Genomic DNA, 12728 nt, shown 5'->3' on the forward strand with positions numbered 1-12728 from the left:
TAAATTTTGCTAAAGCCGAAATTGAACATAAGCATATCCAACCGCCGTCCACTTAAAGCCCTATAACATGGGAAATAGCATGGAAATATGGCTTGCCATCTTGCATGCGCCCACTTCTGACAAAGGCGATCCCGATCAAACAATTCTTTAGAACGATTGACATTTCCTCCGGCACCGTCAAAACATTGCAGAGTTTGGGTGACGTGGGATTGTCGGCAATTATTGTGGGGGAACGGTTTTGGGTTCCCCGTGACCCTCGTAGCACAAGGATCCATCATTGGAAAGGAGGTAAAACAACGCTGGGCTGCGGAAAGGAGGTATCCATCTGGACGTGCCACGCGTGTGTCAATGCCCAGTGATCTGGCAGATGATGGGCACGAGTCGTGGATGAGATGGGAATGAAGGAAGAACTTGGTTTCAAGGGGTTCATACAGGGTGGAAAGATAGGTGTTTGACGAGAACAATGAAATGGTTATGAGTGTGATAATACCTACTTTTGGCTAATTACATCAAAGCCACCATAATTTCTATTGGGATAAAAGTGTGCTGGAAATGGTTATGATCATAAGCGATTAATATGTGTTTTTTTTGTGCATAATAATTTGGTTAGTAATTTTCCATCTTATATGTCTTTTGTGGAATTCAATTATTTTAAGTTCTACTAAAATCACTTGCAAATTCATTTGTCAAATTTGAGCTTTCTTATAAATACAAAACCAATAAATAACTAAAATAACTCAATAAATAACTAAAATCATCTAACTAAAACCCTATTTTATTGTTTCTAAATAATTAATCTCAATGTTTTTTTGGAAAATACTTTTAAATTTTTTTTTCAAGTATGAAGGCAATTTATGGATGGAAAAGATTTGGGTGGAGTTGGAATGACTATCCCCGTACTCCTAAATCTAACAAACTATATTAAAGGGATTAACTGAATTTTGAATAAAACCCAAATATTGATCAATACCTTAGATTTTTCAATTTTTTTCCCTCCCCTCTCCCTTAGATTTCTTGATTTTTTATGGCTTCCGTTTTGCAAACCTTAGCTAACCATTCGAAGCACAATGGTTTATCTCCCCAACCCTTGTTCCTTGGGGGCATGGTTAAGTCAATAAGTCATTTATAACATTTGTTTCGAGTGCATTAAAAGTCCATGTCCAACCCTTCCAAATTATTTGTTTGATTTGTATGGGGTCCATAATTATCCTAGGCATTGTTGGTATTTTTTTGAGTTGTACGGGGTCCATAATTATCCTAGGCATTGTTGGTCGATGGACTGTTAAACGCTCTACATCTTTCAAAGTTGTTTGATGAGGGGTAGACTGGAGTGTTACTTGTATTTGATTCATAGAAGTTTCCTTTCTCATTAATGAAAGCCACCTTGAGAACTATTTCTTTATATTCTTGGTATAATTGTGGGTTGTTTTCTTTTGATAAAAAAATATATAAAGGAAACCTAAAAAGACAGATTTAGAAAAAATCTGAGAGGTTATTATTTATCCATATAAACTTATTATTTTGCACAACCCTCTATACTAATTTTTATTTTTTTTTCAAATAAAAAAAAGTCATATGTGTTCTTTGGAATTTGATATGGAGAGAATAAGTTTCCCGCGACTTTATATTCGATGTTTTTGTTGCCTGCCATTTTATATTGGAAGTTTTTGTTAAGTGAATATAGTTCTTTAATTAGTTTTTATGATATTTGGCTTTCCATCTTCAAATAAAATTACATTGATAAATAAAAGCAAAAAACAGTGGTATGGTACGGTTGGCTCTTGTTCTATCACTTTGAATCTTCAACTTGAAGCAGCACCTAAAGTTAGCCATGATATGTTCGGCTGGCTCCGGAGTAAACTCACAGTCCCTATTTCAACATGAACCTTGCAGAAGCTACATTGCATATCACTTCGTGAAAATTAACACAACAACTTTAAAAATATGGTTTCCCATTGAGACCACTAGGCGTCATTTTGATGGTTGTGGACGAAATTTTTTATGTTAAACATATGTCAGTGTCTTTATGTCTATGTCTGAGAGTATCGAGAGAGGCCAAACATGTTTAAATTATAATAATGTAACTTTGGATCTTTGATATTATATGGAATTTTTGGGTTTGGGACTCTATCCATCGATAATCTACTACCGACATGCGGAGGTGTGAAGCCACATTTTTCCTTTGTGTGACAAGGTCTTCGCGTGGTTGACGAAGGTCGAAAGCACCATATCTGTTCCAAAATCGGGGAACCGAAACAGTGGAAGCATTTTCATATGAAATATTCAAAGCAGGGCAATGGAAATAGTGAAAGCATTTTCATATAAAACGTTTTAGGATACATCCTTAGAGATCCATAAGAAAAATTTCAAATTTGTGAAAGAAACGGTGGCGAATATTGTCAAACCATGTCTTCTGCATCGTAGCGAATTCTACACAGGACAAAGCAGCGCTGGTTCTCCTAGAGTCCTTATTCTACACAAGAAAACTTAAAAAAAAGGAATAGGCGCTTCTACATATGGATATTTTCTTTGTCGCAAAGACTTAAACACGCAAAATAGACGTCCACTATGCCTATTCAGAAAACCTACCGAAGTGATTCGATCTGCCATGGTGAATTGATTTGATCGATGTGGTGAATCTTTTGCAGTTGTCGAAGATCAGAGAGCAAGAATGCTTCCTTGAGTAGGGAGCATACCTCATTGATAACTCATCCATAAGGTACACTTGCAATTATTTTTTCTTCCTATCACAACAAGTAAAACGCCACATGTACACTGCACCACTGTACAACGCGTACACAATAGTACATGTACACAGTACCACACACACAACATGTACACGACACCATATGTACAGAGGGCCACATGCATGATATCTACACATCACCATATGCACACAACACCATATGTGCATAGAACTGCATATCCAACATGTACATAGCATCATTTGTACACAACACTGCATATCCAACATGTGCACAACACCATGTGTACACAACACTGCATATCCATCATGCACATAACACCATCTATACCTAGCACTGCATATGTAATATTCACACAACACTATCTGTACCATCATGTACATAACATTACATAAACAACATGTACACACATTATGTATACACAACACTGCATGCGCACAACATCATAGATGCAACATGTGCAACATATGCACAACAATAGTACCTCACATCCAAAAGCACACTGTCTCTACCAAGAAACCTTGCTCCTAGTGTTTTATCCATGCTTTTCCTAGCATGCTGCAGACCACACTAATTTCATTCCATTGATGTATCCCCCGGTATAACTTGTCCATAACATAAGCATAAGCATAATATAATCACATAATATCAACTCATACCCATATGATATTTACCTTGTATATTTGTCATGACTACTCTTTTCAATTGATTCCTCATAAGACCAGGAACCTCTTCCTGTCATTTGTCTACATAAGAAATCATTCCTCCACAAGGACGATCCCTGATGATGCTATCAAACAGTGACATAGATACATGGATACGTACATATATAATCATTAGCATAAAACAATCATCATTCTGATAAACAATGACATACATACATACATGTACACATATAGAAACATCAGCATAATCATGATCATAACATAATTACCAGAGAACATAAGGTCTATGTTAAGAGAATTTCCTTTATTCATGCACAACATGCACAGCATTGAGAACAATGGTTCCCAACATAGCCATGGAATCTAACACCTCATATCCATTTAATTTACCTTTTCTGGTTACCTTTCTCATGCTTGTGCTTCCACCATCTATTTACCATAATGGACCCAACTAGTCCAATTGACTGTCATAGGCTTACCTTCTACTGCGCTTACTCATGCACCGAGTTTCATTCGGGTCATACATCATTTTTCAGGTACAACGCAAGTTTGCCCAAGCTCCATCAACTCTTCCCCTTCCCCAAACCAATTCCCAAGACTCAAAACATAAAAGGAAAGCCTAGAAGTGAACAAGAAGAAAACCATGAAAACCAATAATGATACGACATCACAGCAAAGTGGCGTAGCTATGCACCAAACACACACAAAATCACAAATCAAGCACAACAATTGCAAAAGACCAAAAGCACCAGACTAGCAGCAAACACCATGACTCAATCCCCATGGTTCCCAGTACTTCCAAAGGAGAGTTCAACATGAGCCTTCTTTGAGATTTCATGGCACCTCTCTTGCCATGCAACTCCATGCATCATACTACCATAAACACATAACTGCCAGTGCATGAATAAACATAACAATACTTGAGTTACCTCATCTTGTTGTGGCAAGCATGTTGCTTGAAACTAAGCACATTCATGCCATCTCTCAAGGCACTCCAATTCTTTGACAGATCCACATGTAAGATCAACTAACATATCTTTCAAGTACATGTTCATGAATCTAACATATAAACACATGATGTCAGACAAGATTAAGGTTAAGAACAATTCATGTAGGCAAAGCACTCATTCATTTGGAATTAGTGTTTCCAAACATAACTAAAGGAATTCTTGCACAATTCCTTTCTTTGAGATTTTCCTTGATGCAATTGAGTGTTACTATGCACTATCACATCACCTGATTGTTCGTGATATAAACACATGAACTATTACCTTGTCAGGTTAATACCAACATGCTTCCTACCACTGCTCACACATGTCAACCACATGTTCCAAATATCAAGACAATCATATATATCAATTTGAAATCAACATTTAGCAAGACTAACAATCATGTCATAATCCATAGTCAACTCATAGTCATTAGACATAATGCTACAACTGTCACCTACTATACTCAAGTACATATCAACTGTCTCAACACATATGTATTAGTACAATCATCTCAAAACAAGACCATTTGAACACAAACTCATATTATGCAATTCATCAAACATTAAATCAACTTGCAAACATACTATGTTAAATAAATCAACTAGATAACATAATCAGCCAGTCAAACACCAAATATACAACATAAGCAAACTCGTATCTTAATGTATCTCAAGGGAGGCAATATTGTATACAAAATCAATCTAGTTAGTATGATATAACTTCTCAACACATCAACTTAAACATAAATAATATCATGCTATCCATAACTATCACTAACTAACATGTTCACATCCTAACTAATAAACAATTATCATTTATGCATAGAAATCTCATATGCAAAGTCAATCTAGATTAGTAGAACACCATATCTCAAATATGTCGGCTCATACTTGACTATTGTAACCATAACCATCTGCATAGACCAATCCAACTTACTGTGATACATATAACATCAAGGTATAAATGATGTAACCCTAACCATCATTCTAACTATCATTTAACAACAACAAGTTAACCTATAAGGTACTTCATCAACAACATATAACATAATCATTAAGCTATCTAATATAAAACAACAATATCAATGCATACAACTACAGGTTACTATGATTCTTTACTATCTGACGCATGTGCATATAACTACACTAATCAACTAACATCCATCATTAATGTAAACATAACATCAAAAGAAATGTACATAAACCTAATTTATATAAACCTAATGCATATAACAATCCTTGACTTACAACCTACATGCCAAACATACAATACTTGTATGACGATATGCTCTTACCCCAAAGTCCAATTCTGCAACCTTATTATCATGATCTGCATCTCCTATTCTATCTCATCCAACACATTAGCATCATAAAATACCAATATCACCCGCATGACCTAAATTGCATACCATGACTTCACAAGGCATGTTTGACTTGCTATTCATGCATAACTGTAACCAAGACCATACATGCATGACAAATGCATATATACATATAAAACTTGAGTACCAAACCATATTCACATCATTCTAGCTAGAGCCCAATCATCAACGCATGACCATATAAACCACACAAACCATAACCTCATGCATGACAACAACCATTACTCAATTGTACACATTGCCACATGCTACCATCAACGTGCATAAGAAATGACTAATCAACTACACATACGCATGAACGGATGTAGTCGAGCATAAGCGATCAATTCTTGTAACCAACCTACAAGTTTGATACATGTAATAAACCATACAGTAATTCAATGTAACATACAAGGATGTAATCAAGATGCACATAATCATGTAACCAGTCATATACTCCTAACGATGCATTCCATAAAATCAACACCAAGTTACTCATGTTAACCTTACTATGATCATTATAAACATGATGGAATGAAACAAAGCACACAGAATGCAAGTGTAAGAGACACACATGCAACTAACATGCATGCATGACTAAGCACGTTCACCCAAGGATAGTGAAACCACTCTCTGATACCAATCTGTAACGCTCCCTCCTCCCAGGTCCACCCAAGCATCCAACCAACCAGTAAAACATGTCATGGGAGAGGTTACTATAGGGGATTCAATCTCCTTGGTGACCTTAAGGAAATGGAATCCACAGAACTCATCAAACAAACCCATCCACATCAGCAATTACACCCCTAGGAAATAATTTAGCCACGCAAACATCCTGTCCCTGGGTTCCACTGATGTCTTAAGCCTCTTAAACCAAAGTCTTTCTTATGATATAAGCAAGACAATGACCAACAACTCACAGTCACTCTCATAAGCCTCTATGCTAGTGACTATGGACTTTTGTTAGTAGACTTGTTCCAACGACCACGAGATTTGAGCCACCTTTCTAGCCCAAAATCCTGACCTCTTCCCAGAGCTTGCTACAACCTTTAGAATCTATCAAAGACATGATAAAAATGATTAAGCCTAAGCATCCCCAACTTGGACTGAAATTCTGTCAAACACTTGGCATTAATGCAATCTACAGGTCTAGGATACAAGACAAAGCATAAATGAATGAAAGAACTTATAAAACATAACCAAAAGGATCACCTCCTTCGTTGTTGAACTATTATATCCTCAATAAGGTATTGCATCCATCTATTTAATAATTACAAGTAAATACATGAAATAACCATGAGATGAACCAATCATTTAACCATGCTTATAACCAACATAAAATCATATAAATATCAGAGATATGACAACCATTAAATCCACATATAAACTGTGCAAAAGTAAGAGAACTTATCTTTTATTAGTCATAGGAAAATCTGACTAGGTTTGAGACTTCCACGTACCACCCGACCATAGACATGGTTGAACCAACTCTCTCTTTTAGCCAGTCACCCCCGTGCCATATTCCAAGCATGAATGTGGGATCTCATAGAACAACCATTACAAGAACAACTAAGGGAATCAAAAAGTTAAACCTACCTCCACCCTCACCAAACTGTGATCACACCAAAACCAGTGCTCCAATCACAAATGAATTGAACTTGGAATGCCATTTGGAATCCATCACTATCATTGAGGAATTTTTTTTCTCCTTGTCTCTCAGATTTTATCGCAATCCAATCCTGGATCATTAGGCCCTAAACCAAGACCAGTCTCTTAGGATTTACCGCAATCCAAACCCAAATCACTAGGCCCTAAACCAAGACTCCTCCCTCAGGCTTTACTGTGCATCTCGCCAAGACTAGTCAAGGAATTCCTAAGCCTTTCGGAATGAAACTTGAGACCACATATGCCCCGGATTCCAAAATCCATTAAGCAAGCAAAAGATCAAAAGCCGAAATAAACATGCCAACACCATGGCATTTGGAAAAAGGCAAGGCTAGGCTAAAATCATTACCATACCCTAGAAAAGCCATTCCACCGACAACAAGAGAAACATACACCAACATGAAAAGACATGCATGTCCAAACTAGCTAGGAAATCACACATGCAAAAGGTTAAATGTAATTATTCCTGCTGAAGTTTCTTGATCCTGCTCTTCTTCCTTGATCCTTCCTTTCCTTCCTTTCCCCTTTCTTGCTTTTCCTTCCTTGATCCTTGCTATAGTGCTCGAAGAAAAATATAAGTGACCAAGAGTGGGGGAGAGAGAGAGAATAATGAGAGAGATCCAAACTTGAACTGAAATAATGTTAGCAAAAGCTTTCCAACTAATCCTCAAAAGCCTTTTTATTAATAAGGCCTCTAATTTCTTCATTTTCCATTATTTTCCTTCAATTTCCTCCTCGCATGAAACCTATGAACTTTCACTTTAATTTTCTCCTATTTTCCTTTATTTTCATAAATAAATGGGCCAAAATATCCTTTTTTCCTTTTAGTGCCTTTGTCTTAGCCTTTGCCAATTTTCCTTAGCCAAAACACACATCCAGTGATGCCCACTAGGATATATTTGTGGAACATTCATCTTGGAATAAGTGTCCCTTAACCATGGTCTTATTTTTTCTTTTTTAACTTTTATTACATGAAACTTTCACCAAGGCTGTTACAGTAGGACTGGTTCTCTTTCCCTGCCAAACACGAAGAACTTATAAATGAGAGAGCATGTAGTGCTGGATGAAGTTATTCCATTACCCAGCCTCACAAATGCTCACCACAATTCCATGGATCCCACTGTATCCCAAAACTAGAGGCACTCCATTTCTCATCCCCAGCTTGTGGAACCAAGAGTTAGAGGTGCCAAAGCTCCTAGAATTTATGCTTCAGTGACTTCATTTAGCGAATTTGGACATTCGTGGCCGAAGGAGTTTGCATTCACTAAGCCCTTTTCGAAGGCGCAAAGGCGAAGAATTGAATCGTGCAAATGATGACAGGAATATTGTATGGGCTCACAAGGAGGAAGAGGACATTGGTTGAAGTAAAAAAATGGAACACAAGAATTCAACCTTCTGGACCTAGAAACCAATGCAAATGCTCTCTCATATTGGGATTCATTGCTTCAACTACATATTCTTTGTTTATGTGAATGTCATCCATGGTCTCTTGCCTTCCATAAGTGGGTTGAGACTCTATGTTAATTTGAGAAGGAAGGAGAGCAGAGAAGGAGCTATATACATAAGGATACAAAATTATTGATAAGGATGAGAATTATCATATTGGGAGTTGCAAGTTCAATGGTTATGTAGAGCATCAACTAGGAAGAATTCCCAGTGGGCTTTTGAAAATCCTACCCAGTTCATCTTGGTGAACTCCAATGACAGGGGTTATTCTTAGATTTACTAGCATCACATATAACAGTGGTTCCCCTTTTCGAGGGGTAGGGATGATCTTGTCGATTTCATCTTTAAAAAACTACCAAAAGTGTTATTACCACTGTTTCCATTCCTTTTATCGAGAAATCTCAGTAAACATTAATTCATAGCATAATTCAACTATTTCCTTAATGATGCTCTTATGATCTCAAATCGAATCATTCTTCCCTTATTTCTACAATTGTCTAAGAACATTTGACAAATAATTCTTATGTGCTTATTAGATATATGTATTTTGATAAATTAGTAGAAGATGAATTGGCAAGAACATATTATGTCAGAACAAGATTCACAACAGAAGCCAGTACGCATACACTTTCCTGCAACTCTGAGAAAAGAGACTCGAATATCTAATACTAACTGAGAAGTGAAAAACATATAGTAAATAATGAGTGTTTTTCAAGCCGAAGACGACAATGTTGAAGCATTTCTTGAATGAAATAAAAATGCAAGGATGACAAATTAAAGATTTTATGTTTTACTTCCTTTATCTTGGAAAGGGTAGCAACCTTATACAAATTCATTCTCTTATAATAAATTTGTGGAGAAATTGTTACTATACCACATGGCACATTACTCAACAATCTCTTAAATGCAATGCCAACCAATACAAATATCTATAACAACAACAAATGAATCCCAAATGAATCCAACAAGAAATTTGTATCATTAGGAAAACCTCAGTGATCAAGTGTAGAATCAACCTAGGCAGTAGCATATTCTAATTTGTTAAATTTTGGCAAGCCCTCCATCTTCAGATTCCCCAAGTTTCAAGTTATTTTCACTAGAAATCAGATACATACATTGTTCTTTACTGTCAGGATTTGCGTATGCACTACCATACCAAATCGTTCCAATCATAGCTAGAAACGCTCCCATGACTACCTGTGAATTTAACCCTTATTTTCCATAAAAGATGAATTCCAATACAAGGAAAAAGTCTTCATATAACCAAGAACTTGAAATGAGATTGTTGTGATTTGGTCAATGTAGATGAATTGGCTAAGATTGGTGAACTAGGTTCAAGCATGAGATTGTAAGGAAGAGTTGTACAATGATGACACACATGATTAGTTATAGAACTCTAATTAACCTAATGATGGAGGAATATCACGGGCCCAAGTTTTTGAGCCTGCGATTTTTCTTATGTAACAGATAAACAAAAATACTACACTTAGTAAAATAAGATAGGAATGCTTCCCTTTCCATCTTACCATAGAAGTTATGGAATAATCATAAAGATCTACTCTTTTCTCTACGATCCAGTAATCAAGAAAATGACCTAAAATGAGCAAGGTAGCTGCTTGCAATGGCGCAGAATGTCCAAGAATATGAAAAGAACCCAATGTGTATTTGATTTGCAGGTAGTGAACATACTGTGTATACAACAACATAAAAGATCTCTATATCAGAAAATAACGAAACATTTACTAGCCTAATAAACAAAATTGAAGTACCTCAAATGAAAACAACAACAAATTATTGTATGTCTTTGACATTAATGAAACATAGAAAAGTGTAGTCAAAGGATGATTTAAGACATGCATATTGTTGCATAGAATTGCTCCATACTGCAATCACAACAGCTACAAATCCTTTAGTATTGACACTGACATCTATGACAGTACATATTGCTACACCAACTAGCACTACTATTATACTTAACTTGGTATCTCTTGAATAACGAATATTCTCAAAGAGAGCTTCAAACAAGAAAGATACAGGTATCATGCTCAACTTTTCTATCTGCACAAAAAATAGAATCTCATATAAGAAACTAAATCTTAACAAAAACAAGGCATTACATTAAAAACAACAAAATATAGTTATCATGCTCAAAACTGCAATACAAAGTGAACCTCATAATTTTTTTTAGATATTTAAATAATAAAATTTAATCTGAGAAGGAGATTGTAATGAACGAGTTCTGAACCATTCAATAGACTCCACCAACAGGAGGCATGATTATCTAAGGGCCTTGATTGTCTACTAAAATATGATACATGCCAATTGGCAAGAAGCCACAAGGATGTGGGATTGGAATAACATTGCATTAAAATACTCCCAAAAATCTAATATTTCAACTTATGTCATTTACAGATAAGAAGTTAGGAAATATTTATCTGCCAATATTATGAATTTAAAGAAGGTATGAAGGATTAGAATAATGATTTCATCTTGGGGATTGATCTTCTTCCTTTTCTTCCTGATTTTCTTTGTCATTTCTTCGTTTGGTCTCTCATTTAATGTATGTTGAATAGAAAATTTCAAGAATTTGCATCACAGTCCACACTTTGAATTTTATATGTTCCTGTAGTTTTCCATACTTTTAGCACTTTTATTGGATGCAATATTTTTTGCATGTATTAGGTTCCATATAAAAAAAATCCAAGAATTCTTAGTAACTCTGATAGCAGCTAAGTTGTTTATTTACATAAGAAAAGGTGAGAAAGGAAGTGTATTGATTTAATTCCTACAAAGGAGTGACATACCTGTCTGCAAAATAGAGAAAGTAAGTGTATCAATCTCACTTGGTAAAAACCAAAAAAATTCCACATGAGACTGACATTCATGCCACAACGAGAAATTGGCACAAATCATAAATTTCACAAGCTCGGAGAAAGGTAAATGGCAAGGTTGGATATAACCCATACAATGAAGAATAATTGTCATCAATGTGGTCATTTCAAAATGTAAGCCTGTAAATGTAGTAGCTGCACAGAAAGAAAATAAGAACTCCACTTCAAAGATAAGAGAATTAATCTAACAAAATTTACCCATTCCTCCAAATCATGAGCAGTGTTCTAACCTAGAATAGAAATAAATGCAAATCACTTACACTCCCTCTCGCTCACACATAAATGTATATGTATCATAACTCTATATCATAGAAAAGGTTTCAAACTTAATGTTTTGTAGAGAAAACAAGTAAAAAATCAAACAGATCCATTTAACTAGAGAATAAATATCAATAAAATCTGAAATTAAAAAGGCTTCAATCTGAATAAATTAAATAGCAGGAGATTTACAAGATCAGAGACTGACCAAAAGTGATGCCATATCTAGCCGTGAGACCTTTGTTAATCATAATAATCTCAATAGATGTGCGGACATTGAACATCCATGCTGCCACATCAAGTTTTTCCTTCCTATATGCCTTTCTTGCAGGTTCCATGCCTACCCAACCTCTAAAATTACACACAGATCCAATCACTTCCAGCCCATCAATTTATGCTATAAGATCTAGATCTTCAATCTTGAAAGCTCAAAGTGACCAAATTCCATATGGTGCACAAAAATCATACAAATGACCTCAAGTGCTACATATCCTCAACATACCAATGAGCATAACAACTAATATAAAAAACAAAGAGAAACCCACATCACCAAACTCCAAAAACTAGAGACCCAAGTCACTTAATGCTCCTGAAAAATATAGAATTGAGCAACACAAAACAAACATATCCCCTTACGCCCTATAAAGGCTCCTCTCCTCAATAAATCTTTTACTTAACACAATGAGTCTATTATTCTAGAGTAAATGATTCTTATGTTCTTATTAGATATAGGTATTGTGATAAAA

General features: G+C 35.6%; 1 pseudogene; it reads right to left on the reverse strand.

Annotated features, from left to right (window-relative positions):
• Positions 1-9874: 9874 nt before the first annotated feature.
• Positions 9875-12320, reverse strand: LOC149206497 (UDP-rhamnose/UDP-galactose transporter 6-like; annotated as a pseudogene).
• Between the last annotated feature and the right edge of the window lie 408 nt (positions 12321-12728).

Source organism: Pinus tabuliformis, chromosome 1_2 (assembly GCF_031772625.1).
Source record: "Pinus tabuliformis cultivar Carrire ecotype Pingquan chromosome 1_2, CPIR1, whole genome shotgun sequence".
NCBI lineage: Eukaryota > Viridiplantae > Streptophyta > Pinopsida > Pinales > Pinaceae > Pinus > Pinus tabuliformis.